The sequence below is a fragment of the Scyliorhinus canicula genome, chromosome 4, assembly GCF_902713615.1.
Source record: "Scyliorhinus canicula chromosome 4, sScyCan1.1, whole genome shotgun sequence".
Classification (NCBI taxonomy): domain Eukaryota; kingdom Metazoa; phylum Chordata; class Chondrichthyes; order Carcharhiniformes; family Scyliorhinidae; genus Scyliorhinus; species Scyliorhinus canicula.
In genome coordinates, this window is record NC_052149.1 from 154,834,535 (window position 1) to 154,859,233 (window position 24,699).

Genomic DNA, 24,699 nt, shown 5'->3' on the forward strand with positions numbered 1-24,699 from the left:
TCCAAGATAGGGTAATTTTCTAATTGTGTTTGTGTGCCTAGAATTTGCAGGGCATGCAATTGAACTGTAACAACACTTTGATTGACGCAGAGGAGGCACACGGTTCTCTAAGTCGTAATGTTCAATCAATAAGTACCTCACTTCACGTGCCCTTGCCTTACACACGTATCACCTTAGTAATGACCGGAGGAAAAAAAATCTACGTGGACAGAAACCGGTGGAATCTGGCAACTCAACATGTGGGCAAGTGTCAACAAAAGGGCTGATGGGCCGCACTCAGCATCCTGATGGGCCCATGCATTCGGCGGGGTGTAGGTTCCCAGCACTGCCCCAGAGGGTTGTCAGTGGATGAACAAGGAGACAACCTCTTCACTGCTGTGGAAAAATGACAGAGACGTACAGAACTGAAACATCTCAGATTCTCACCGTGCCATGTGCCGAATTAGAAGGTCTTAATTAAAGCAATAATAGACTGACTGGAATCGATAAAGGATTAAAATGAACCAGAGTCAGCCAGCTTTTGATGGTTGTTTAGTGGCTCCTGCTGGTAAAGGCTCAGAAATGGATCCAGTTCAGCTGGCTGTCACAGCTTCCAGATGAAGATTCGGTGAGGGAGCTGATTTTTATCGGATTGTGGTTCCACCGAGGCCAGCTGCTGTGCCGCTCCTTGTCCATTTGCTGATTCTTTCTCTGAGAGTTCAGATTGTGCTGTCACCAGATAATCCTTCCATGTTGGTTCAGGAGGTGTCTGAGCCACACTCAGTCCCCTTTTCACCTGTCCCCAACAGGTGCATTTTCTAACACAGGTCAGTGGGTTAAGATCGGGAGCTGGAACCTTTACTGATTTCCTGCTGTAGCCCAGGGATTTGCGAAACCTTCGGCTTGTGGATCAAGCAACTCAGGTTGGACCAGGAATTGAAATTGGGACCTTCTCCCCTTCACGTCTGGCACCAGGTATCTCTGGTCACAAAGCTCTTGAGCAAACCATTGGTCAGGTCTTTACATCTGACACTGTGGACATCGTCATCAGTGTATTAATTGTCTCCAGGCTTCCTGACCTGAATCCGGGTGTCCAAATGAATGCCTATGTGTTTCATTCCTGTATCTAAGGGTTGTCGGTCCTGCAGGATGCTAGTCTGCTCATTGGGAGCCTAGTCTCTCACAGTCTTGTACTAGCACAAGGATTAGTTAGTGTCCCTGTTACTCCAGTTATTACATGCTTGGTTCCTGGTTACTTACTACTACACATAAAAATTCTTTACCTCCCCTCTGCCACTGCAGGTCAATCATTTGTCAAGAGACGAGAGACGAGAGTCTCTGGGGTCGTTCTCAACGCCTGCCGTGCTGAAAATGACCCTGCTATCAAATGGAGCTCCGTCAGATTTTTTTGGCCCTGCTTCCTGCACTGACGAGCTCAGGGTGCCATTTTTAAATGCCGCCTCAATCTCTCTAGCCCCGCATCGGACACCCCACCATGTCCTCCGGACCCTCTCATTGCCCCAACTTACCTCTTAGGGGGCCCTCGAGCCCCCCTCCCCCACACTCACCTCTTAAAAGCAGGGTAGCCCCGGGTCCAACCCCTGGCACGTCAACCTGGCACCTGAATACCATGGCACTGCAGCCTGGCACCCTGGCAGTGCCACCCTGGCTGGGGAACTGTGCCAGGCTGACAGTGCCAAGGTGCCCAGGTGCCAGCAGGAGTGCCAGGATACTACCCTGCCCAGAGCCCAACCACCTGGGTGCCTCCGATAGCCTGGGAGATCCGCTCAGGTGCCGTTACGCCTGAGGCATGTTTGTGTGCATCAGTGCAAAACGACGCTATGGCGAGTTCTAGTAGGCATGGTATTTGTTCCCGGGCCTCGGGAGAATCGGGTGCAGACATATTTAAATTATCTTAATGGCTCACTTAAATATGTAAATCTGGAGCTCGCCCAGATCACGATGTGTCGTGAAATCTCATTGCATTTCGCGAGGAGTTCCGAGCGTCTCAAATCTCATGAGAGGCCTCTCGCGAGATTTAACGGGCTCGACGAGTTTATTCAATCACGCCCTTCAAGTTGCATCAATCTGATAACGTGATTGCTGTCGAGGGTTGGGCTGTTGACGTGCGATAAGGAGGGGGGTTAGTGACGGTGGGCATCCGAGGGCGGGCCTGGAGGGTCGCCTGACGTGGGCCGGGGACTGGCCAAAGAGGGGCTGTGGCTGATCGCGGGGTGGGGGGTGGGGGTGGGGGGTGTCGCCCCCGACCAGGCTGATCACATGGAATGTGAGAGGACTGAATGGGCCGGTCAAACGGTCGCGCGTGTTCGCGCACCTGAGGAGCTTAATGGCAGATGTGGCATTTTTACAGGAAACGCATTGAAAATCGGGGTCAGACGAGGTTAAGGAAAGGGTGGGTCAGCTAGGTCTTTCACTCAGGGTTAGATATGAAGACTCATGGGGTGGCACTGCTAATAAATAAGCAGGTATCATTTGAGGTGGGGAAAATAGTATCAGATTCGGGGGGGGGGGGAAGGTCTGTGATGGTGAGAGGGAAATTGGAGGCAATCCCAGTGGTCTTGGTGAACGTTTATGCCCCAAATTGGGATAATGTCGAATTCATGAGGCGGGTGCTGGGGAAGATCCCGGACCTGGGCTCGCACCAGCTGATTATGGGGAGACTTTAATACGTTTTTTAAAATAAATCTTTTTATTGGCATTTCGCATATTTCTAAGCAGTTGTATATATACACATCACATTTTTCTCGCCCACGCTAATTTCCTATATTATACAGAGAGGTTTAGTTTGTCCTTCGTTTAACTGACCCTATGTGCATTTCGTTGCCCTCTGAATCGGTCTATGGTTCCTCCCCGCTTCCCCGTTGTTCCCCCCCCCCCCACCACCACTCCCCAACGCCCCCCCCGACCCAGCTTCGGCTGCGTTTTCTTTTATTTTTCGGACAGAATGGGGAAAAAAAAAAAGAAGGGGGGTAGACTTTAATTCGGTTATCGAGCCAAGATTGGACTGGTTGAGTCAAGGTCGGGGAGGGTGCTGGCAGTGGCGAGGGAGCTAAACAGGTTTATGGAGCGCATGGTGGGGAGTGGACCCGTGAAAGTTTGGGAGGCCAAGGCCGAAGGAATTTTCGTTTTTGTCCCATGTGCATAGGGTGAACCCCTGGATCAATTACTCCATCTGGCAGGGGTGGCCATTGATTATGGTCTTGGACCAAGCGCCGACTGGGTGGACTTGCACGTGGACTGGGAGGGGGGGGGCCAGGAGGGGTATGAATAAGGGAAGAAGGCGAGTAGGATGTTGGCTCGGGAACTGAGGAAGCAGGAGGCGCCAAGGGAGATCAGAAAGGTAGATGCAAGGGGAAGGGTGGTCTTAGACCCAGTGGGGCTGAATGGGGTTTGCGAGGACTTTTACAAGAGGTTATATGAATCGGAGCCCCCGTCCCGGGGAAAGGGAATGAGGTGTTTTATGGGTGGGTTGGAGTCTCCAAGGTGGAGGAGGACCTGGTAGAGGGGTTGGGGGCACCCATTGGACTGGTGGAGGTGATTGAGAGTATGGGGGCGATGCAGGCAGCAGGGAAGGCCCCGAGCCCAGATGGTTTCCAGGGCCGGGATTTGAACCGGGGTCCTCAGCGCTGCTGTCCCAGTGCTAACCACTGTGCCACATGACACACTCCAAAGGTTTTCTTTAGGAAGAATAATGCATTGATCTTGGGGTTTGTGTGGTCCAGGAAAGCTTTGTGGATGAAGAAGGTGCTACTGGAGCAGGGTGGGTGGGGGTGCGGGGGGTAGGGGGCTAGCCTTGCCAAATTTGATAAACTACTACTGGGCAGCAAGTATAGCCATGGTCAGGAATTGGATAGTGGGGGAGTGTTCAGTGTGGGAACAGATGGAGGCAGCCTCTTGTAAGGACACTAGCTTCGGTGCACTGTGTTTTAAAATAAATTTAGAGTACCCAATTATGTTTTTTTCCAATTAAGGGGCAATTAAGCATGTCCAATCCACCTAACCTGCATATCTTTGGGTTGTGGGGGTGAAACCCACGCCAACACAGGGAGAATGTGCAAACTCCACAGGGACAGTGACCCAGGTCCGGGATTCGAACCTGGGTCCTCAGCGTCGTATGACCATTATGCCACCTACTGCCCCGTGCTTAGGGGCACTGTTGACGGCACCTCTGCCCTTCCCACCAGCCAGGTACTCCACCTGCTTGGAGGGACTGGTAGAGGAGTATGAGCTGTCCAGCGGGAATGTATTCTGGTACTTACAGGTTCAGGACTATGTGAGGAAACAGGTGTCCTTTCCCGACCTTCCTCCCCCGGGGTTGCAGGACAAGGTGGTGCCGTAAACAGGGGTTGGCGAGAGTAGGGTGTCGGAGAACTACAAGGAATTAATGGACTGGGAGGGCGCCCCGATAGGAGAAGTTAAGCCAAAGTGTGAGGAAGAGCTGGGGAGAGAGTTGGAGGCTGGGTTATGAGAGGAGGATCTGAGGAGGGTGAATGCATCCTCTTTGTGTGCTAGGCGTAGCCTCGTTCAATTTAAAGTAGGCTCATATGACGATGACCAGATTGAACAGGTTTTTTGAGGGGATTGAGGATAGGTGTGGGCGGTGCACAGGGGGCCCCCGCAAACCATGTCCACATGTTTTGGGCCTGTCTAAAACTGGAGGGATTTTGGCAAGGGTTCACTGACGTTGTATCTGAGGTGATGAGGGTGAAGGTTGTCCCGAGTCCAGAAATTGCGATTTTTGGAGTGTCGGAAGACCTGGGAATCCAGGAGGCGAGAGAGGCCGAAGTCTTGGCCTTTGTCTCCCTGGTAGGCGGGAGACGAATCCTGTTGGAATGGAGGGACTCGGGATCGCTGGAAACGGGCGGTGAGCGACCTCACGGAATTCCTTAGGTTGGAAAAAATCAAGTTCACCTTGAGAGGGGTTTGCCCGGTGATGGAAATTATATCAACTTCTTCAAGGGTAGTTAAGAAGTCAGCAGGGGGGTGGACTCTGGGGTTAATAAAGAAGGCGGGGTGGGTGGAGGGTAACAGCAGGGAGGGTAGAGCAGTGGGATGTTAGTTATTTATTTGTTATGCGATTTCCTGTTTGTTCTCTTTTTGGTTTTGATTGTGCTTGATGTATGTATATAAATGCCTTGATAAAAACATTTTAAAAAATCTGATAAAGTGCTATTTATGTCAAATATAATTAATTAGACTTTAACATAACAACAGGACTTTCTGAAAAAGGTGCCAAGTAATGAAAAGTTTGAAATGACTGTGGCTGTGCTAATTCAATGAAACCGGGCAGCTGATCAACAAGGTGAAAGATTTTCGAACATGATTAATTGGGGAAAACCAGAGGGCAAGCTAACCTGGCCAACATTCATCCATCTCCCAGAGGCCCCTTTTCACAGAGGCTTTTGAAGAAGTGCTTGAGAGACGCGTGTGAAATATGCATGATACGAGAGAGGGTGAAGTTGAAATGCAGGCAGAAAAATAAAGTAAACTCAACACGTGTGAGGTCCATGTTTGAAGTTTGTCCAGACATCTACTGTTTCAGATGTTTCAGTACAAAAGTCAATTTCTCAGATCTGCTCTTTGACTTGGGCTCCAACAAGTTCAGATGCAATTGCCTTTAGCCCCTGCAAGGATTGGGGACAGGTAGGCACTGAAAAATACGTGATGGCTTCCTGGCTCCAGTCCGACCACAGGATATTTTACCAGAGGAGGGATGGGGTTGCCCAGCCACTGACGGAACTTTTTTATTCTTTAAATTATTGTGCCTACCATAAATTCCCCAGTAGAAGCCATTGTCCATGGTTACTTTTTGCCAGTTTCCTCAAAGGACCTAGACGCTAAAATTAGCGGGCAAGTTTCTCTGGCCTCCCTGTGGTGTGTGTCTTGGCAGGGGCAGGCAGCCCACCATTGGCACTGCTGTCATTGGAATTTCCAATTGGCTCTACCGCTTGCCACCGGAGAACCCATGTCGGGGAAATGCCATCGTTGGGACTGGAAGATCTCACCAGTGTGAACAGCCAGTAGATCCAGCCCAGCATTTATAAACATTTCTGGTTTCTATAGAGTTTTAAAAACAAATAATTTAGCGTTCCCAATTATTTTTTTCCAATTAAGGGGCAATTTAGCGTGGCCAATCCACCTAACCTGCATATCTTTGGGTTGTGGGGGTGAAACCCACACAGGCACGGGGAGAATGTGCAAACTCCACACGGACAGTGACCCAGGGCCGGGATTCGAACCCGGGTCCTCAGCGCCGTAGGCAGCAATGCTAACCACTGTGCCACCGTGCTGCCCCCTGGTTTCTATAGAGTTAATGCTATGCACAAATGTACTCTCATAGGTGACAGTTTCACCATTGACTTGTTAAGAATGCTGAATGGCATTGATATTGCTGATAATCTTGGTATCTAATTTTAGATATTATGTAAATTTCCAAACACTTCACAAGGTTGTTTTCTTTAGGGAGTGGAATCTCCATTGTCTGTCCTAATATTAGATAGATAATAAATGTGGTGATATGCCTATAGATAATATCACATGTACTTAGCAGTGTGACCTCCCACCAGCAATGGCCAAGTACTCAGCAGTGTGTGATCTTCCACCAGCAAGTGGCGTCAGACATCAGTCACGTGACATCCGGCTACCAGGAGAAGGTTGTAAGCCGTACATGAGGACAGACACACATAAGGATGGTTCCAGGAGAGTCTAATGCAACTCTATGATAACTTATCTGTGTCTGATTGTTACCTTACCACATGTACATTAATAAATCCTAGTTCTGGCTAAGTCACCAGCAGTTCTGTAGAATCATTTCAAGACAAGATCACAGAACACAACAATAAAGAATATCCAATTTTACTTTCAACAATGGTTTTCAAAAGTACAGTGAAAATAGCATAAATTGAATGTTATGTCTATTGTGATTGTTTATGCCATTCATTATGAACCTAGTTTTACAAAAAAATAAATTTAGAGTACCCAATTTATTTTTCCAATTAAGGGCCAATTTAGTGTGACTAATTCACCGATCCTGCACATCTTTGGCTTGTGGGGGAGAAACCCACGCAAACACGGGGAGAATGTGCAAACTCCACACACAGTGATCCAGGGCCGGGATCAAACCTGGGACTTCGGCGCCATGAGAAAGCAGTGCTATTCACTGCGCCACCGTGCTGCCCTTGAACCTAGTTTTAGTGCTCTGTGGTATGTGATTTTTTGTTTGTCCATGCAATTGACCTGTGAAAATTCTAACAAATAATAGGGAAGAGTGTCATTAGGGTATGGATCAAGAAACCGTATGAGTAGGTTCTTCCCAGAGGTGGAGGACAGATGTGAACGGTGCCAAAGAGGCCCGGCCAACCACGCCCACATGTTCTGGTCTTGCCCCAGACTTGTGGAGTACTGGACAGCCTTCTTCGAGGCTATGTCCAAAGTGGTGGGGGTGAGGGTGGAGCCGTGCCCGATAGTGGCGGTCTTCGGGGTTTCAGACCAGCCAGATCTATTCCTGGGGAGGAGGGCGGACACCCTTGCCTTTGCCTCCCTGATCGCCCGCTGTAGAATCTTGTTTGGCTGGCGGTCAGCAGCACCACCCAGAGCTGCAGACTGGCTGTCCGACCTCTCGGAATCTCTCCAAATGGAGAAAATCAAATTCGCCATCCGAGGGTCAGACGACGGCTTCCACAGAACGTGGGAGCCATTCATGCAATTGTTCCGGGACCTGTTTGTGGTGGCCAAGGATCAGGGGGAAATGGACGGGAATCGGGGGAAGGTAGCCGGGGGGGGGGGGGGGGGGGGGGGGGGGGGGAGAGGGGCTACAGGTTCGTTATGGGGTTTTGTTCTCATGGTTTTATGCTTATTTCTTTTTCTTGTTAATTTATTGTTTTTGTATTGGAGGGGAGGGGTTACTGTTTTTCTCTGTTGTGATAAAATTTGTTGTTGAAAACTTGAATAAAAATTATTCCAAAAAAAAAGGAAGGACAAAGCCGCAAGCGACAGTCTGATGGCAAGCTAAGGCCCAAAACCAAATTGTAAATAAATGCCTATAAACATGTGCCTCGGCCATATTGGGGAATGTAAAATATGTATGCCGGTTAAAGGGGGCGGCCACAGTTGTTATTATGTAGATGCTTGCCTGAAAATATACATGTTAATTTTTGCGTGTTTTTTTCTAATAATTTGTAATTTGTTGGATATAAAATATGAAAACTCAATAAAAAACATTTCCAAAAAAAATTAGGGTATGGATGATCCTCACAACATTTAAGAAGCATTTAGATATGCACTTAAACATCATAGCGTACAAGACAATGGACCAAGTGCTGGAAAATGGGATTAGAATAGATATGAGCTTGATGGACGGCACAGACACAATGGACCAAAGGCTTTCTTTCTGTGCCGTAAAACTCTATGACTATGACCTGCAGTAGAGAGCTGATCAGGTTCATTAAGGGCTAATTATGGTCAATTAACTGAGGTTTATGGGGAGGTTCATGCAGCCTCCAGGTTCCTGCAGGCAGCAGGGGTCATTTAGCACTGTTGCTTCACAGCGCCAGGGTCCCAGGTTCGATTCCCAGCTTGGGTCACTGTCTGTGCGGAGTCTGCATAGTCTCCCTGTGTCTGCGTGGGTTTCCTCCGGGTGCTCTGGTTTCATCCCACAAGTCCCGAAAGACGTGTTGTTAGGTGAATTGGACATTCTGAATTCTCCCTCTGTGTACCCGGACAGGTGCCGGAATATGGCGACTAGGGGCTTTTCACAGTAACTTCATTGCAGTGTTAATGTAAGCCGACTTGTGACAATAATACACTCCTTGGAGGTGGGTGCCCTCCCAGATGCAGGACAGAGGCCAACACTTTGACTGACTTAGAGGCCCCGGGCTGGACTGTCCATCGGCTGGATCTTCTTCTTTGCCGACAACCCACTCACGCCCACGGATTTTCCGCACCCCAAAAAATTCCGTCCTCCCTAGGTACGGCGCACCGTGTATCCACCACCTGCGGCCATTGCTTGAGGCCCGCCCCACTATTCTCCGCCCCCAACCGGCCGAAGTTCCGACGACGTATTCCGAATGTGGTCCCACCGTTCATGATACCCGAGTGGCGGATGCGGACTCAGTCCGTGGCCGCCACAGTTGGGGGCGGGGCGATCGGAGGGTTGGGGGGGGGGGGGGGGGCCTCATTCAGGACTTGGCTTGGCAGGCAGTCCGGGTTGGACGAGCGGCCGATTGGGGGCAATATTTCAATGGTCCAGGCCCGCGATCTGAGTCCGCCTTGGAGCACGACACAGCCGCTGGAAGCCACTGTCATGTGTCTGACCCGGAAGTGCGGGGGACCATATCGGCAGCTGGAGCTGTGAGCTCCACGACAGCTGTCTGCGAGCTCCCTGCAAGACTGTGAATCTGTGGGCTTTTAACGCCAGTTTTCCTGGCGTGATGGCGTGGGGATATAGTCCCTGACACGGAGAATCCAGCCCCAGATTTCTAACCCCATTTTGAGCCTGATGGTGAGTTTCAGAAGCCAGCAGGACCATACACTAATTCTTTTGAACAAAAAAGGATAGATTAATTGCTTTTTTTCTAACTAGAGTAGTTCTTTAGCTATTTTTTAAAAAAAGGCAAAGACTTGCATTTATACTGTCCTTTCACAAGCTCATAGTGCTTTAAAGAAAATGAAGCAGTTTTGAAATCTAGTCATTACCATATTTTTCAAAGTGTCGGCTTTAGTTTGTTGGTGGCATTCTTACGTCTGAGTCTGAAGTTATATTCAGTCGCCTCACTCTAACATTTGAGCACACAGCCTAGATTGTTAGAGAAGCTGAATTTTTGAAGAATTAACCGAGGCCCCGTCAACCCCGTTGACGTGGATATAAAAGTAGATTCAGGAGCTCTCACAGTATCATGGGCAATGTTTTTCCCTTCGCTAATATCTCCAAAGTCTACAGTTCGTTTATCTCATTGTGGGACTGTGGTGAATGAGAATTCACACGGTATTATAATCTGTATATATATGCATCCATATTGTAAGTGCAGTTGCACTACCTGACCACCAGGGGGAGTAGCTCTGGGAGTACTCGAGAGTTTGTACTGGGCTCCTCCCTTGACTCCGCCCAGGACTCCTCCCCCTGGAGCTGCTGTATAAAGATCCGTGCCACAGGGTCAGCCAGCCAGTTCACCGAAAGTTCAACGGCTAACAGGCTGGCTCTGTTGTAAGTATATTAAAACCGCTATTCTAATCCTACAAGCACGTGTCCGTAGAATTGTTGGTTCCAACAGGGACTTTACCATGCGCAGAATATCTGAGGCCACTTCTTGAAGAAAGAGACCTCAAATAGTCATTAAGTGGCTGTGAAACACTTTGAGAGGGCACAACGATAGTCAATTCTGTCTGGAAGCGTCCAGCTTTTTATTATTGGTTAAAGATGCAGCTGTCCCTCTCCTATGAGGAGAATAGTATGATCCTTTTATGTTTTCTGAAATACCTGGTCAAGGGCATCTGGACCAGCAGCAGAAAGAAGTTGTTAAAAAAATCCTTGCATTTGTGTCACACCTTTCACAATCTCAGGAGGCCCCAAAAGACATTACAACCTATTAAGTATTTTTTTAATGAAGGTGCCGTTGTTTAATTGAAAGAAACCTGGCAGCTAATCTGCATGCAGCAATCAAACAACGACCAGGTCATCTATTTTGGTGATGTGAATCGACAAGGACACTAGGGAGAACCCTCCTGCTCTACTTCAAAAATATTGCCAAGGGATATTTTCGATCTAACTAAAAAGACAGATCGCGGAATAATAGAATGGTTACAGCATTGAAGGTGGCCATTCAGCCTGTTGTCTCTGTGCCAGCTCTCTGCCTGAGCAATTGACCAAGTGCCAGTCCATTTACCTTTCCCCCGCAGGACTGTAACCTCACTGGGCTGGAGATCCAGAAACCCAGGCTAATCCTCTGGGTAAATAGATTCAAATCACAAGGCGGCTGGTGGAATTTAAACTCAAGTAATAAACCTGGACCTGAAAACTAGTCTCAGTAATGGTGACCATTATTTTTGAGCCTGCATTAGCTGTGAGCATAAACGGCAATGCGGGCCCAAAATATCGCAAGAGTGGGAATTTCCAATTTAATTTTCCGATTTTCCATGCTCCACGCCGGAGACGTACTGCTGGACCCTAGTTTAAATTCATTTAAATAAACTTATTGTAGTTCAAGAGCTTTGCCAGCATGTTTTTCCCCCTAGGTAAGGAATTCCCTCCTCACCAGCGTGACATCCTGTTGAAGTGGTTTGCAACAGGTATTGAAAAACGGGAAGGAGTCGAGGGGAACCTATTGGCAGCACAAAGGTACGTATAGCCCCTGGGGAGTGGGACATGCCTGGGCAGTGCCCTGGTACTGTCCCAGTACACTGGCACTACCCACTGGTGCCCTGGCAGTGCCTGGGTGACACCACTAGGGAAGTGCCAGTGGAGGACCCTCTGGGGTGCCTCATTGTGGGGGGTCCCCTTATTAGTGGGGTGATTGCCCCAGTGCTTGTGAGGGGCTGGGGGGTGTCATAATACCCACTCATGTATATAATGAGATGCAGACAGGCAGTGATTGACACACAGGATGACCAATGAACACACAACATAGAATAACCAATCACCAGACAGGACACCACCACTATAAAGCCCACAGGGCATTAAGATTCCCGCTCTTTTGGGACCCAGATACTGAGACAGTCAGAGTGCACAAGTTAGTGGGCGCTATTGCCATGCGGTAGCTAGTAAGTCTGGTCGAGCCAGTAAGAGGTCATCAGTAGGATTAGTAGAGTGTCAACCCACAGCTGAACATGTACGGCCGTTCATAGTTAAATAAAACAGTGTTGGATCATCTCCTCTGTCAGACGTCTGTTTCTAGCTTCCCTGCATCCAGTTGCAGTCGACGTTGAACCAACCTGCCTAACACATCAGGGGGTATGGGGGGGGTGGTTTGCCCCAGTGCTTGTGTGGGGGGTCACCCATGTCCTTCGATATTGGGGAGGGCAGTATTGTTCTGTATCAGTGATCGGGAAGTTTTGTGGAGCTGGCCCTACCAGCATGACGGCGGAAACCAAGCCTTTCTATACTCCAGAGAATCTGGAGAGAAAACTCAGCTGTGCAGCTGGAGAGTTACACACTGGTTTTCACGCCCCCCAGACAGCACAGAGTGGAACATACCGCCTTATTAAACTATCATTGATTTGTCGGATAGAAATCCTTCCCGCAAACTGCTCTAGACTACCTGCACCTACTGGGATCTGCCTGGGATCTCACAGACCTCAGTACACAGGTGCATCCGCGCCCTCACGGAGGCCCTATATGCCCAGTCGGCACAATATATCAACTTTAATGTGGGACAAGCCCACCAGGATGCCCGGGCAGTGGGGTTCGCTGCCGTCGCCGGGATGCCCCAAGTCCAGGGGGTGATCGACGGAATGCATGTTCCTCTATGAACACTGGCGCATGACCAGCTGGCGTTTACAAACCAAAAGGGGTTCCGTTCGATGAACACACAGCTGGTATGTGACCACCCCCACCCATGATCATCCTTCCTACACTCTTGAGGTCTCCCCGTCATCTGGCCCTGCCAGTCCTGGAGGCCCACTACTGTCTCAACCAGGGTCTTAATGCTCGTGGCCATGGTACACAGGAACTGGTTCACCTATCTCTGGGGCTGTGCCACGTCACTTAGTGACTGTGCCACCTCCCTCTGGGACTGTGCCACCTCCCTCTGTGACTGGCTCAGATCAGCCTGCACACAGGCAATGCCATCGACGCTCTCAGCCATAACCCGCTGTGCTGGGCCACACCCTGGAGCACCGCTGCAATGTTCAGGTGGCTCTGGTACATAGCTGCCTGTGACAGGGCCGTCCTGTCATGTGCCTCATCCACCACAGGCGCAGATTACAAAGATTGCCTTGGATATCCTGACCCACAACCAATACCTTCACCCCCAAAGCCTCCACCATGGAAGCCAGCCGTGCGGCCCGCATGGTTGGCTCCGTCTCCTGCCCCAGAGGGGGTTGGGCTCCTCCAACTGCAGGTGCTGGATGGTTGTTGACACCCCCTCATGTAGTCCCTGGTTCTGTGTCTGCATCTCCATTGTCATAATATACACCAGTATATCATGGTGCAGGCACATACTGATGGACATACACTAGGACCAATCAACATGTACAAACACTGCAGCCAATCACCAGTTAGAACACGCACACTATAAAGGCAGAGGGCACCACGGTTCCCGCTCATTCTGGGTGCTGCCTCTCAGAAGCACAAGAGCTCATCAAGTGTAGTACAGACTCACACCACGCGCTGAGAGATTCAACTGGTTCGGACAGGCGCAGGTCTCTAGTTAAACTAACATCGTGTAAACCCACAGTTATAGTATGTCTAGTATTTTATAAGAGTTAATAAAATAGTGTTGAACCTTCTTCAGTGTTGGTGGCATATGTCTGCTTCACAAGTCCACAGTGCCCAACACTTCATGGTACCAGTCGTTGAGGGGTGTTAGTACACCTGAGACCTACCTTCCAGTGATTAGCCTTCCACCAGTCTTCAGCCATCCTGCAGTATGGACAGCGTTCACCTGGCGCCGCCCCTCCGCATTGTCGTAAACCTGGGCTCCAATTGGAAGATTAAAAAAAAAAAAAAAATTTTATTCAAAATTTTCATAAAATATCAACAACAAAAAGTAATTTTTTTTACAAAGAACAGAAAAAATAAAAAACAGTACCCCCCTGCGCATACACAGAGGAAGAGGTAAATTAACACCCGCCATTCGCACAAAACACGCGCCCGCCCCTCCGACAAACCCCCCCCCCGTGTATACGTAGAGAAAGAAATAAATCAACGCCCGCCATTAGCATAGAACAACTATGCCCGTCCCTCCGGTCCAAAACAACAAAACAAACCCCCCCCCCCCCCTCCTCCTCCCCCGGGCTGCTGCTGCTGGCCTTTTCCTATCGTTCTGCCAGGAAATCCAGAAATGGCTGCCAGCTCCTAAAAAACCTCTGCACTGATCCCCTCAGGGCAAATTTCACCTTCTCTAATTTAAGAAACCCTGCCATATCATTGACCCAGGCCTCAACGCTTGGGGGCCTCGCATCCTTCCCCTGAAGAAGAATCCTCCGCCGGGCTACTAGGGACGCAAAGGCCAGAACACCGGCCTCTTTCGCCCCCTGCACTCCCGGGTCCACTGCAACCCCAAAATTTGCGAGCCCCCAGCCCGGATTGATCCTGGATCCCACCACCCTCGACGCCGTCCTTGCTACGCCCTACCAAAATTCCCCAGCGCTGGGCATGCCCAGAACATATGGGCATGACTTGCTGGGCTCCCTGAGCACCTGATACACCTGTCCTCACTCCCGAAGAACCGACTCATTCTTATCCCAGTCATGTGAGCCCTATGCAGCACCTTAAACTGTATGAGGCCAAGCCTCGCACAAGAAGAGGAGGAGTTCACCCTCCCCAGGGCATCCGCCCAAGTCCCCTCCTCTATCTCCTCACCCAGCTGCTCCTCCCATTTACCCTTCAGTTCCTCGACTGAGACCTCCTCCATCTCCTGCATCACCTGGTACGCTGCCGAGATCCTCCCCTCACCAACCCACACGCCCGAGAGCACCCTGTCCTGGATCCCACACGGCGGCAGCAGAGGAAACTCCGCCACCTGCCGCCTGACAAACGCCCTTACCTGCATGTATCTAAAGGCGCTCCCCACGGGGAGGCAGAACTTCCCCCTCCAGCGCACCCAGGCTCGCAAACTTCCCGTCTACAAACAGGTCTCTCAACCTCCTGATACCTGCCCTGTGCCAACTCAGGAACCCGCCATCAATTCTCCCCGGGACAAACCGGTGGTTGCCCCGTATCAAGGTCCCCATCGAGGCCCCCAACTCCCCCCTGTGCCGTCTCCATTACCCCCAAATTTTGAGGGTAGCTGCCACCACCAGGCGCGTGGTATACCTCGTTGGAGGGAGCGGTAGCGGCGCCGTTACCAGCGCCTCTAGGCTCGTGCCCACACAGGACGCCATCTCCATCCTCTTCCATGCTGCCCCCTCCCCCTCCATCATCCATTTACGCACCATCGCTGCATTGGCAGCCCAGTAGTACCCACAGAGGTTGGGCAGCGCCAGCCCCCCCCCGTCCCTGCCCCGCTCCAAGAACACCCTTCTCACCCTCTGGGTCCTGTGTGCCCACACAAACCCCGTAATGCTCTTGTTAACCCGCCTGAAAAAGGCCTTCGGGATAAGGATGGGGAGGCATTGGAAAAGGAACAGAAACCTCGGGAGCACCGTCATCTTGACTGACTGTACCCTACGCGCCAGAGACAGCATCAACATGTCCCACCTCTTAAACTCCTCCTCCATTTGCTCCACCAACCTCGTGAAATTAAGCTTATGCAAGGCCACCTGAACCCCCAAGTACCTGAAGCTCCTCTCCGTCCTTTTCAGTGGGAGCCTGCCAATTCCCCCCTCCTGATCCCCTGGGTGTACCACAAACAGCTCGCTCTTCCCCAAGTTGAGCTTGTATCCTGAGAAATCCCCAAATCCCCGGAGAATCCCCATCACCTCCGGCATTCCCCCCACCGGGTCTGCCACATACAACAATAGGTCATCCGCATAGAGCGACACTCGGTGCTCCTCCCCACCCCGGACCAGCCCCCTCCAACTCCCCGACTCCCTCAGCGCCATAGCCAGGGGTTCAATTGCCAGCGCAAAGAGCAGAGGGGACAAGGGACACCCCTGCCTCGTCCCTCGGAATAGCCGAAAAAACTCCGACCTCCTCCTATTCGTGGCCACGCTCACCATCGGGGCCTCATACAACAGCCTCACCCAACTAACAAACCCCTCCCCAAACCCGAACCTTTCCAACACCTCCCACAAGTATCCCCACTCAACCCTATCAAAGGCCTTCTCCGCATCTAGCGCCACCACTATCTCTGCTTCCCCTGCTACCGCCGGCATCATTATAATGTTCAAGAGCCTCCTTATGTTGGTGTTCAGCTGCCTCCCCTTCACAAACCCCGTTTGATCTTCGTGGATAACCTGCGGCACACAGTCCTCTATCCTCACGGCCAAGATCTTTGCCAACAGTTTGGCGTCCACATTCAAAAGTGAGATCGGCCTGTATGACCCACACTGCAGGGGACAATTGGGAGATTTTTAAACAGCGCTTCCAGCTGTACCTCGAGGCCATGGACCAGGACGCTGCCTCGGCGCACGGAAGATTGCTCTCTTCCTCTCCATAGCCGGGGACCATGCGCTCCATATCTTTAACTCGCTCACCTTCACTGATGGGGAGGATAAATCAAAGTTCAAGATGGTCCTCCTAAAGTTCGACAGTCACTGCGAGGTTGAGGTAAACGAGAGCTTCGAGCGGTATATATTTCAGCAGCGCTTACAGGGTAAGGACGGACCTTTCCAGTCCTTTATCACCCACCTCCATGTCCTTGCGCAGTCCTGCAACTACGGGTCCACCTCTGACTCCATGATATGCGACCGGATAGTTTTTGGTGTGCAGTCGGAGCCCCTTCGCCAGCAGCTTCTTAAAGTCAAGCAGCTCACCCTGTCCACTGCCATAGAGACCTGTGTGTTCCATGAACACGCCTCCATGCAATATTCCCGCATCCAGGCCCCTGAAACGGCATGGCAAGCTCCCCATGAGGCAGAACGGGTCCAGGTCATCAAGTCGCTCCAGGGCCTAAGCCTGGACGAAGGCGGCCATTTCGTGTGCTTTTCCCGGGCTCCCGCGCTGGGACGCAACGAATGTGGTGACGTCGAGGAACGCACTGCGCAGGCGCGCACCACGCTGGATTGTACCGAGCATGCACGGTGGCGTAACGAACGCGCAGACGCAATGGCGTGCGGCAGCTGTTGCTCCGCCCACTTAAAGCGGCAATGCCCCGCGAAGACCCAACGCTGTTTGCAGTGTGGCAAACTTGGCCACTATGCTGCTTTATGCAGGTCGACCCAGCCTGCTAGTTTTCAAAGATCCAGCCAGCCTCGCAGGGATGTCCGGGCCATTCAGCCCACAATCAACGAGCCTGCTCCAGACATAGAACATAGAACATAGAACAGTACAGCACAGAACAGGCCCTTCGGCCCTCAATGTTGTGTCGATCAATGATCACCCTACTCAACCCCACTTATCCACCCTATACTCGTAACCCAACAACCCCCCCCCCCCTTAACCTTACTTTTTAGAAAACTACGGGCAATTTAGCATGGCCAATCCACCTAACCCGCACATCTTTGGACTGTGGGAGGAAACCGGAGCACCCGGAGGAAACCCACGCATACACGGGGAGGACGTGCAGATTCCGCACAGACAGTGAAGTCTGCATGTCCTCCAACTCCTGCAAGCCCCTTTCCAAGTTGGCATCATAACCAAGCACAGGATGTCTCCTAAGCGCAGCACCAAACCCATCCCAATACACAGCATTGATCCGGATGATGAGTGATGTGCCACCCTTACGGTCAACCGGTCCCCAGTGAGGTTCCACCTGGACACTGATACCTCCGCCAATCTCATTGCGTCGTCTGACCTTTGCAGCCTCCGTGTCCAGCCTGCCATCCTGCCATCTGCATGCCAACTGCTTGATTATAACGGAAATGCCATCGCTGCCAGTGGATCCTGCCAACTCGAGGTGACATACCGTGCTCACACAGCTGCACTATCCTTCGAGATCGTTGCCGCCTTGAAAGCCTCCTTGCTTGGTGCGCAGGCATGTAAGCTGCTCAACTTAGTGCAGAGGGTTCACTCTCTCTCTCCCAGCGACGTGTCTGGCTCTCCTGACACCAACTTCAGGCCGCAACTCGACTCCACCATCCAACAGTACCACAACGTCTTCGAGGGCATGGGCACGCTCCCGTATACATACAAGACTCTACTCATGCCCAACGCCACGCCTGCAGTACACGCACCTCGCAGGGTCCCAGCAACCCTTAAGGACCGCCTCAAGCAACAGCTCCAGGACCTCCAGGACTAAGGGGTCATCTCCAGGGTCCCAGAACCGACCGACTGGCTGAGTTCCATGGTTTGTGTGAAGAAACCGTCCGGTGAGCTAAGGATCTGCATAGATCCTAAGGATTTTAATCGGAATATCATGCGGGAGCACTACCCGATTCCGAAGCGTGAGGAACTGAAATGGCCCATGCCAATCTTTTCACAAAACTCAACGCCTCAAAAGGCTTCTGGGAAATCCAGCTGGATGAATCGAGCAGAAAGCTGTGCATATTCAATACGCTGTTTGGCAGATACTGCTACAACCGAATGGCATTTGGCATCATCTCAGCGTCTGAAGTATTTCACAGAATAATGGAACAGATGATGGAGGGAATCGAAGGCGTCCGTGTCTATGTCGACGACATAATAATCTGGTCCACCACCCTGCAGGAGCACATCAGCCGCCTCAAGCGCATCTTCATTGATTACTTCTCTAACTACCCGGAGGTCATCAGGTTGCATGACCTCACTTCTTCTGCTGTCATTCGGGCGTGCAAAGAGACATTTGCCTGGCATGGCATCCCGCTCACAGTGATGTCGGACAATGGCCTCTGTTTCACAAGCCAGGAATGGGCCAGCTTCGCCCGGCAGTATAACTTCACACACATCACGTCCAGTCCCCTGTACCCTCAGTCCAATGGCAAGGCGGAAAAGGGGGTTCATATAGTCAAGAGGCTCCTCTGCAAGGCTGCCGATGCCGGATCTGACTTCCATCTCGCTTTGTTGGCCTATCGCTCCGCCCCGCTCTCCACTGGGCTGTCGCCTGCACAGTTACTGATGAACCGCACCCTAAGGACGACGGTGCCGTCGATTCACACCCCGAATCTCGATCATGTCCCCATGCTCCACAGGATGCAGACGTCTCAGGCGCAGCAAAAGGTGACACACGACTCACGTGCTGCTGATCTCCCCGACATCCAGCCAAACGACACGGTTCGCTTTCACCTACCGGATGGTGGCTGGTCTGCACTTGCTGTTGTCCCCAGGCAGGTGGCCCCCCATTCCTTCCTGGTTCGGTTACCGGACGGATCCATTCAGCGCCGCAATCGGCGTGCCCTTCGCCTTGTTCCACAGTCATCACGGGATCCTCCGACCAGCTCCCCTGCTGACCCTGCCATGGACTGTGCAGAGCTTCCAGTCACTGCCTCCCCCTGACTGTGTTGCAGCCCACCCAGCTCCTGACCTGGCAGCTATCGACCCATCCTTGAGGCGGTCAACCAGAGTTCGTCGCCCACCTCAGAGACTGAATTTATGAACTTTGCTAATTTATGAATTCTCTGAGATCTTTCCTTCCTTGTTCAATCATTTTCTATTGGTTTGTACATAGTACTGTTATTGTTCAATTTGTTGCATACTGACTATCTGCACCAGGCACCTTCCCTTGTATATACCTTCGTTTTCCTGTATATAGCTCTGTACATATGTCTTCGCACCTCACATGTAGTTAGGAACATTCTTCACACACCCACACTATTTATTGTCACACATTCACATCAAATTTTTTTAAAAGGGGGGATGTCATAATATACACCAGTATATTGTGGTGCAGACACACACTGATGGACATACACTAGGACCAATCAACATGCACAAACACCGCAGCCAATCACCAATTAGAACACACGCACTATAAAGACAGAGGGCATCACTTTTCCCGCTCATTCTGGATGCTGCCTCTCAGAAGCACAAGAGCTCATCAAGTGTAGTAGACTCACACCACGCGCTGAGTGATTCAACTGGTTCGGACAGGCATAGGTCTCTAGTTAAACTAGCATCGTGGAAACCCACAGTTATAGAATGTCTAGTATTTTATAAGAGTTAATAAAATAGTGTTGAACCTTCTTCAGTGTTGGTGGCATATGTCTGCTTCACAAGTGCCCAACACTTCATCCATTATCCATGGGACTGCCCTTTCCAGAGGTCCGAGACCCATCTGCACAGTAGCTTGTATCGGGGGTCGGGTCGCCCTCCCAGCATCCGCTCAATCGGGGTTTCCTACCTCCACCTGATGCACTGCTGCACGTGTGTGGTGCGCAACATATAGTGCCCCAGGAGCCTCTTCACTAAAGTGACCAGCCGAGGTGAATGTCTCTGGGATGGTGGATGGTGTTGGTGACAGCTGTGATGGAAAGTCGGTGTCATCCCCGGACTGATGCTCCAGCGTGTCTCGGGCTGGTGTTTGGGGGCTCTCTTCACACTCCGTTGCCACCTCGTCGCTGGAATCTGCTTGGGGTCGGGTGGGGGGTGGGGTACACCAAAAGGGCCCGCATCATCCCCACTCGATCCTGCAAGGCACAAGACCTGAAGCATGACTGACATGGGCTGGGGTTGTGTGGTGGCGTGGGGGAGGTGGGGGAGTGAGGGGGTGTTGTGGTGGTGTGGGGTGATGAGAGTGTGATGTGGTGGTGGTGTGAAGGAGGTGTGGGGGTGGTGAGAGGGAGGTGGGGTGATGTGGGAGTGGTGAGAAGGAGATGTAGGGGCAGTGTGGGGGTAATGAGGGGGCGGTGCACTGGTGGTATAGGGGAGATGAGGTGAGGATGTGGAGGTGTGGAGAGGTGAGAGGATGGTGTGGGGTGGTGAGAGGGTGGTGTGGGGTGGTGTGGGTATGGTGTGGGGTGGTGAGAAGGTGGTGTGGGGTGGTGGGAAGGTGGTGCGGTGGTGCGGTGGGGGAGGTGGTGGGTGGTGTGGGGTGGTGTGGGAAGGTGGGGTGGGGGTCGCACCGAGCATGCCATAGGGATACCGCAACTCAGCAGAGCCTCACTTGATTGCCCAATGCCAACCTCCACCTCGGTGACTACCCTCTCTCCAGGCCCACCGACCAGATCCAGTGCCCGCCGCTCTGCAACGGTCCTCCGCTCCGCCACAGGTCCGCCCCCCCCCCCCCCCCCCCCCCCCCCCCATCACTTTCTCACTCTGTGGTTACGCGCTGCCTTCTCCCAGTATGGGGGGAACAGAACGCGCACAGTGTTATGCAGTCGGACACGTGCAGCACACGCGATGGGCAGCTGGTGGTCTTTGTGGCCAGGGCATCTGGCCATGGTGGGCAGTTAGTGGGCTGGCATGTGATACAGGGTGGGGTGCGTGCACAATGCTCGAGGGTGGGGTCTGGTCGCCCTCCCGATGGGAGCAGGGTGGGGGAGTGGTTACCGGTTTGTGGGACCTGGGTTGATGCCAGGGGCACGGTGCTGCCTACTCACCCTGGTCGCCCTGAGGTGGTTGTGCAACTTCTTCTGGCACTGCTGTCCAGCCCTGGCGATGGGGCCCACTGTGCTAACAACCTCTGCCACCTGCACCTGGGCCCAGTGTGCAGTGGCAGATGGCAGCCTCCTTCCCACATCGGGGAACAGGATGTTCCACCTCTCCTCCACGGCCTCCAGTAGGGTCTCAAGCTCGAACCAAGGTGCCGCTCTCCGTGCTGCCATCTTGTTTGCTGGAATGAATGCGTGTGGGGAATGGAGTGCTAATATGCGGCTGCAGCTTGTCAGCCTTTCGAGTGCCAATCTTGACCCCATCGAATCTGACACTGCTTTTCATTGGAATGGCTTGAGTTCCACATGGTGCCGGTTCTAGCTCATTAACGGATCATGAATTGCTCCGGGACCGGCGGCAATTTAGTTGTCACAGCAGTCCATCAATTCAGTCCCGGCGACAACGCTTAGTCTCTGAAACAGAGACTCCTGCCCCTGTCTAGCAGTGCCACCTTTCTCATTGGACTGGAAACATACTGTTATCGAAAACTTTCCTGATCACACTCTGGGAACGCTTATCCCTCTCTGCCCTTTACACCATTACTATCCCAGCCTATATTCAGCTAATCAAAGTCCCCATTATAACTACTCTGTAATTTTGCACTCTTCCATTATTGTCTTCGTACATGACTCACTCTATTGACGCTGTACATTGCTAGGGAAATTTTGTTCGTTTTAAGGAATCTATATTTGCATTGGTAAACATTCGAAATGAGGTATAGTTTTTTTTAGAAATAATTTAATTCATCATTTTCAGCATTTTAACAATTGAACACAAACAGCACCCGATCACCCCCCAACCCCCCCACCCCACCCCACACACACACACACAACCCCGCCCCACCTCGGCAGCAACCAGGTCTCCAAAGTGCAAAATGAACAGGCCCCATCTTTGGTGGAACGCCTCATCTGCCCGTCTCAGAGCAAATTTTACCTTTTCCAGGGCCAAAACCTCCCAACAGGTCCCCCAGCCACACTGTGGCGCACTATGTGTTTGTGTGGGGGGGGTGGGGGGGAGGAGAAGCTGACCTCCCACACTGCTCACAACTATCCTCCACCCCCTCAAACAGCCGGTTCATCCTTGCCTCCTTTAAGTGCGCCCTGTACATCAATCCTAATTGAATCAACCCCAGCCTCGCACACAAGGTCAAAGCATTGGCCCTTCGCAGCACTTCGCATCCTAACCTTTCCTCCAGCCCCATTCTCAAATCTTCCTCCCACTTGGCCTTCATCCCTTCCATAGACCCTTCCTCCATGAGGGCAGCACGGTAGCACAAGTGGCTAGCACTGTGGCTTCACATCGCCAGGGTCCCAGGTTCGATTCCCCGCTGGGTCACTGTCTGTGCGGAGTCTGCACATTCTCTCCATGTCTACGTAGATTTCCTCCGGGTGCTCTGGTTTCATACCACAGTCCCAAGGCGTGCAAGTTAGGTGGATTGGCCATGCTAAATTGCCCTTAGTGTCCAAAAAGGTTGGGAGGGGTTACTGGGTTACGGGGATAGGGTGGAAGTGAGGGTTTAAGTGGGTCGATGCAGACTCGATGGGCTGAATGGCCTCCTTCTGCACTGTATGTTTTATGTTCTATGTCCTATAACTCTACCATAAATCTCTGAGACAATCCCACTTTCCAACCCTCCCAACGATAGCATCTCCTCCAGTAATGAGGAGGGAGGCGCCACGGGAAACTCGGAAAGGTCTTTCCTGCAAAATTCCACACCTGCATTACGCTAAGGCCTTCCTCCCACTGCAGCCCTACTTCATCCCCAACTCCTCCAAACCTGCGAATCGGCTTTCTAGAAACAGATCCGTCACCTCTTTCACTCCTTTCTCCTCCCATCCCCGGAACCTCGCATCCATCCTCCCCAGCTCAAACCCATTATTTCCTCTTATCAGCATCACCCTCGATCCCGTCCTCAACTTGAAGTGCTGTTGAAAATGCCCCAGATCCTCAGCATGTGCTACCACTAACGGATTCCCAGAATTCTTCCCTGAGGTTAGTGGAAGTGACACAGTTGCCAGCGTCCGCAATCCCGGCCCCTTACAGGACCCTGCCTCCATCTGCACGCACAAAGCTTCCAACTCCTTCCTCCAACCTTGTGCACCTGGGAGAAAAAGGAGAAGTCTTTCTCTCGGGTAGTTGAACCTCCACGGGAACCTCCACCCCACTGCCCATCTGCTTCATAAAGAAGTTGAATTCGCTTGCTGTACCTGACACGGTTCCTGTCCGGGGTTGGGTCTATCCATTGTCGGGCCTTGAACACAGCTAAAGCACCCCCCCGACTCACCCCCACCCCCATCTCCCCATGATACATCGATGGGTGACTAGGTCCAGGATTTCGGTCATTGTTTTCTTGAGAAATTCTGCATTGTCCCAGTTCAGGGCATATATATTTACCAAGACTACCAGGGTCCCTTGCAGGGTTCCGCTGACCATCGCGTATCATCCCCTGGGTCCGTCACTGTGCTCATCACCATGAATGAAACTCTCCTGTTCATTCGTATGGCCACCCCCCTTGTCCTGGTGTGGAAACATGAATGAAATGTTTGCCCCACCCAGCCCTTCCTTATTCACAGTCAATCCCTCTCTCTTATGCGTGTCTCCTGTAAGAAGCTACATCCACCCTCAGACTCTTGAGATGGGCAAGGACTCTGGAATTCTTCACTGGCACATTGACATTCCATGTTATTATCTGGATGGGGGGGGGCTCGACATACGGAGAGGTGTGGTCAGGTGGTGGTGGGCAGGCAACTTTGTGCAGTGCCCTTCTGTTGCGCCTGAGAATGGAGCCATCAGCCATGCGAACAACGAAAGACCTGGGGGCAGCCTGTCGTACATCAACAGCTGGGGCTGACCAACCTCCCTCAGGCAGCTTGATGCGAACAACATCTTCTGGAGCCAGCACAGGCAAATCAGTGGCATGAGCATCATACATGATCTTCTACCGGTCCCTGAGTCGCTGCACTTTTCTTAGCACCGTGAGGTGATCAAGGTCTGGAACGTGGATGGCTGGAACAGTTGTCTGCAGGTTGCGATTCATGAGTAGTTGAGCTGGAGACAGACCAGTCGACAGAGGGGCTGTCCTGTATGCCAACAGCGCCAGGTTGAAATCAGATTCAGATCCACAGCGTTGCAGAGCAGCTGCTTGACAATGTGGACCCCTTTTTCCAACCATCCCATTTGACTGCGGGTAATGGGGACTGGATATGACATGTTTGAAGTGGTAGGATTGTGCAAAGTTGGACCACTCTTGGCTATGGAAACCTGGACCGTTGTCGCTCATCACTGTGAGTGGTATACTGTGCCTGGCAAACGTCTCCTTGCAGGCCTTGATGACTGATTTTGACGTGAGGTCCGACAGCTTCACAACTTCTGGGTAGTTCGAAAAGTAATCGATCAGAAGTACATAGTCATGCCCATTTACGTGAGAGAGGTCTATTCCC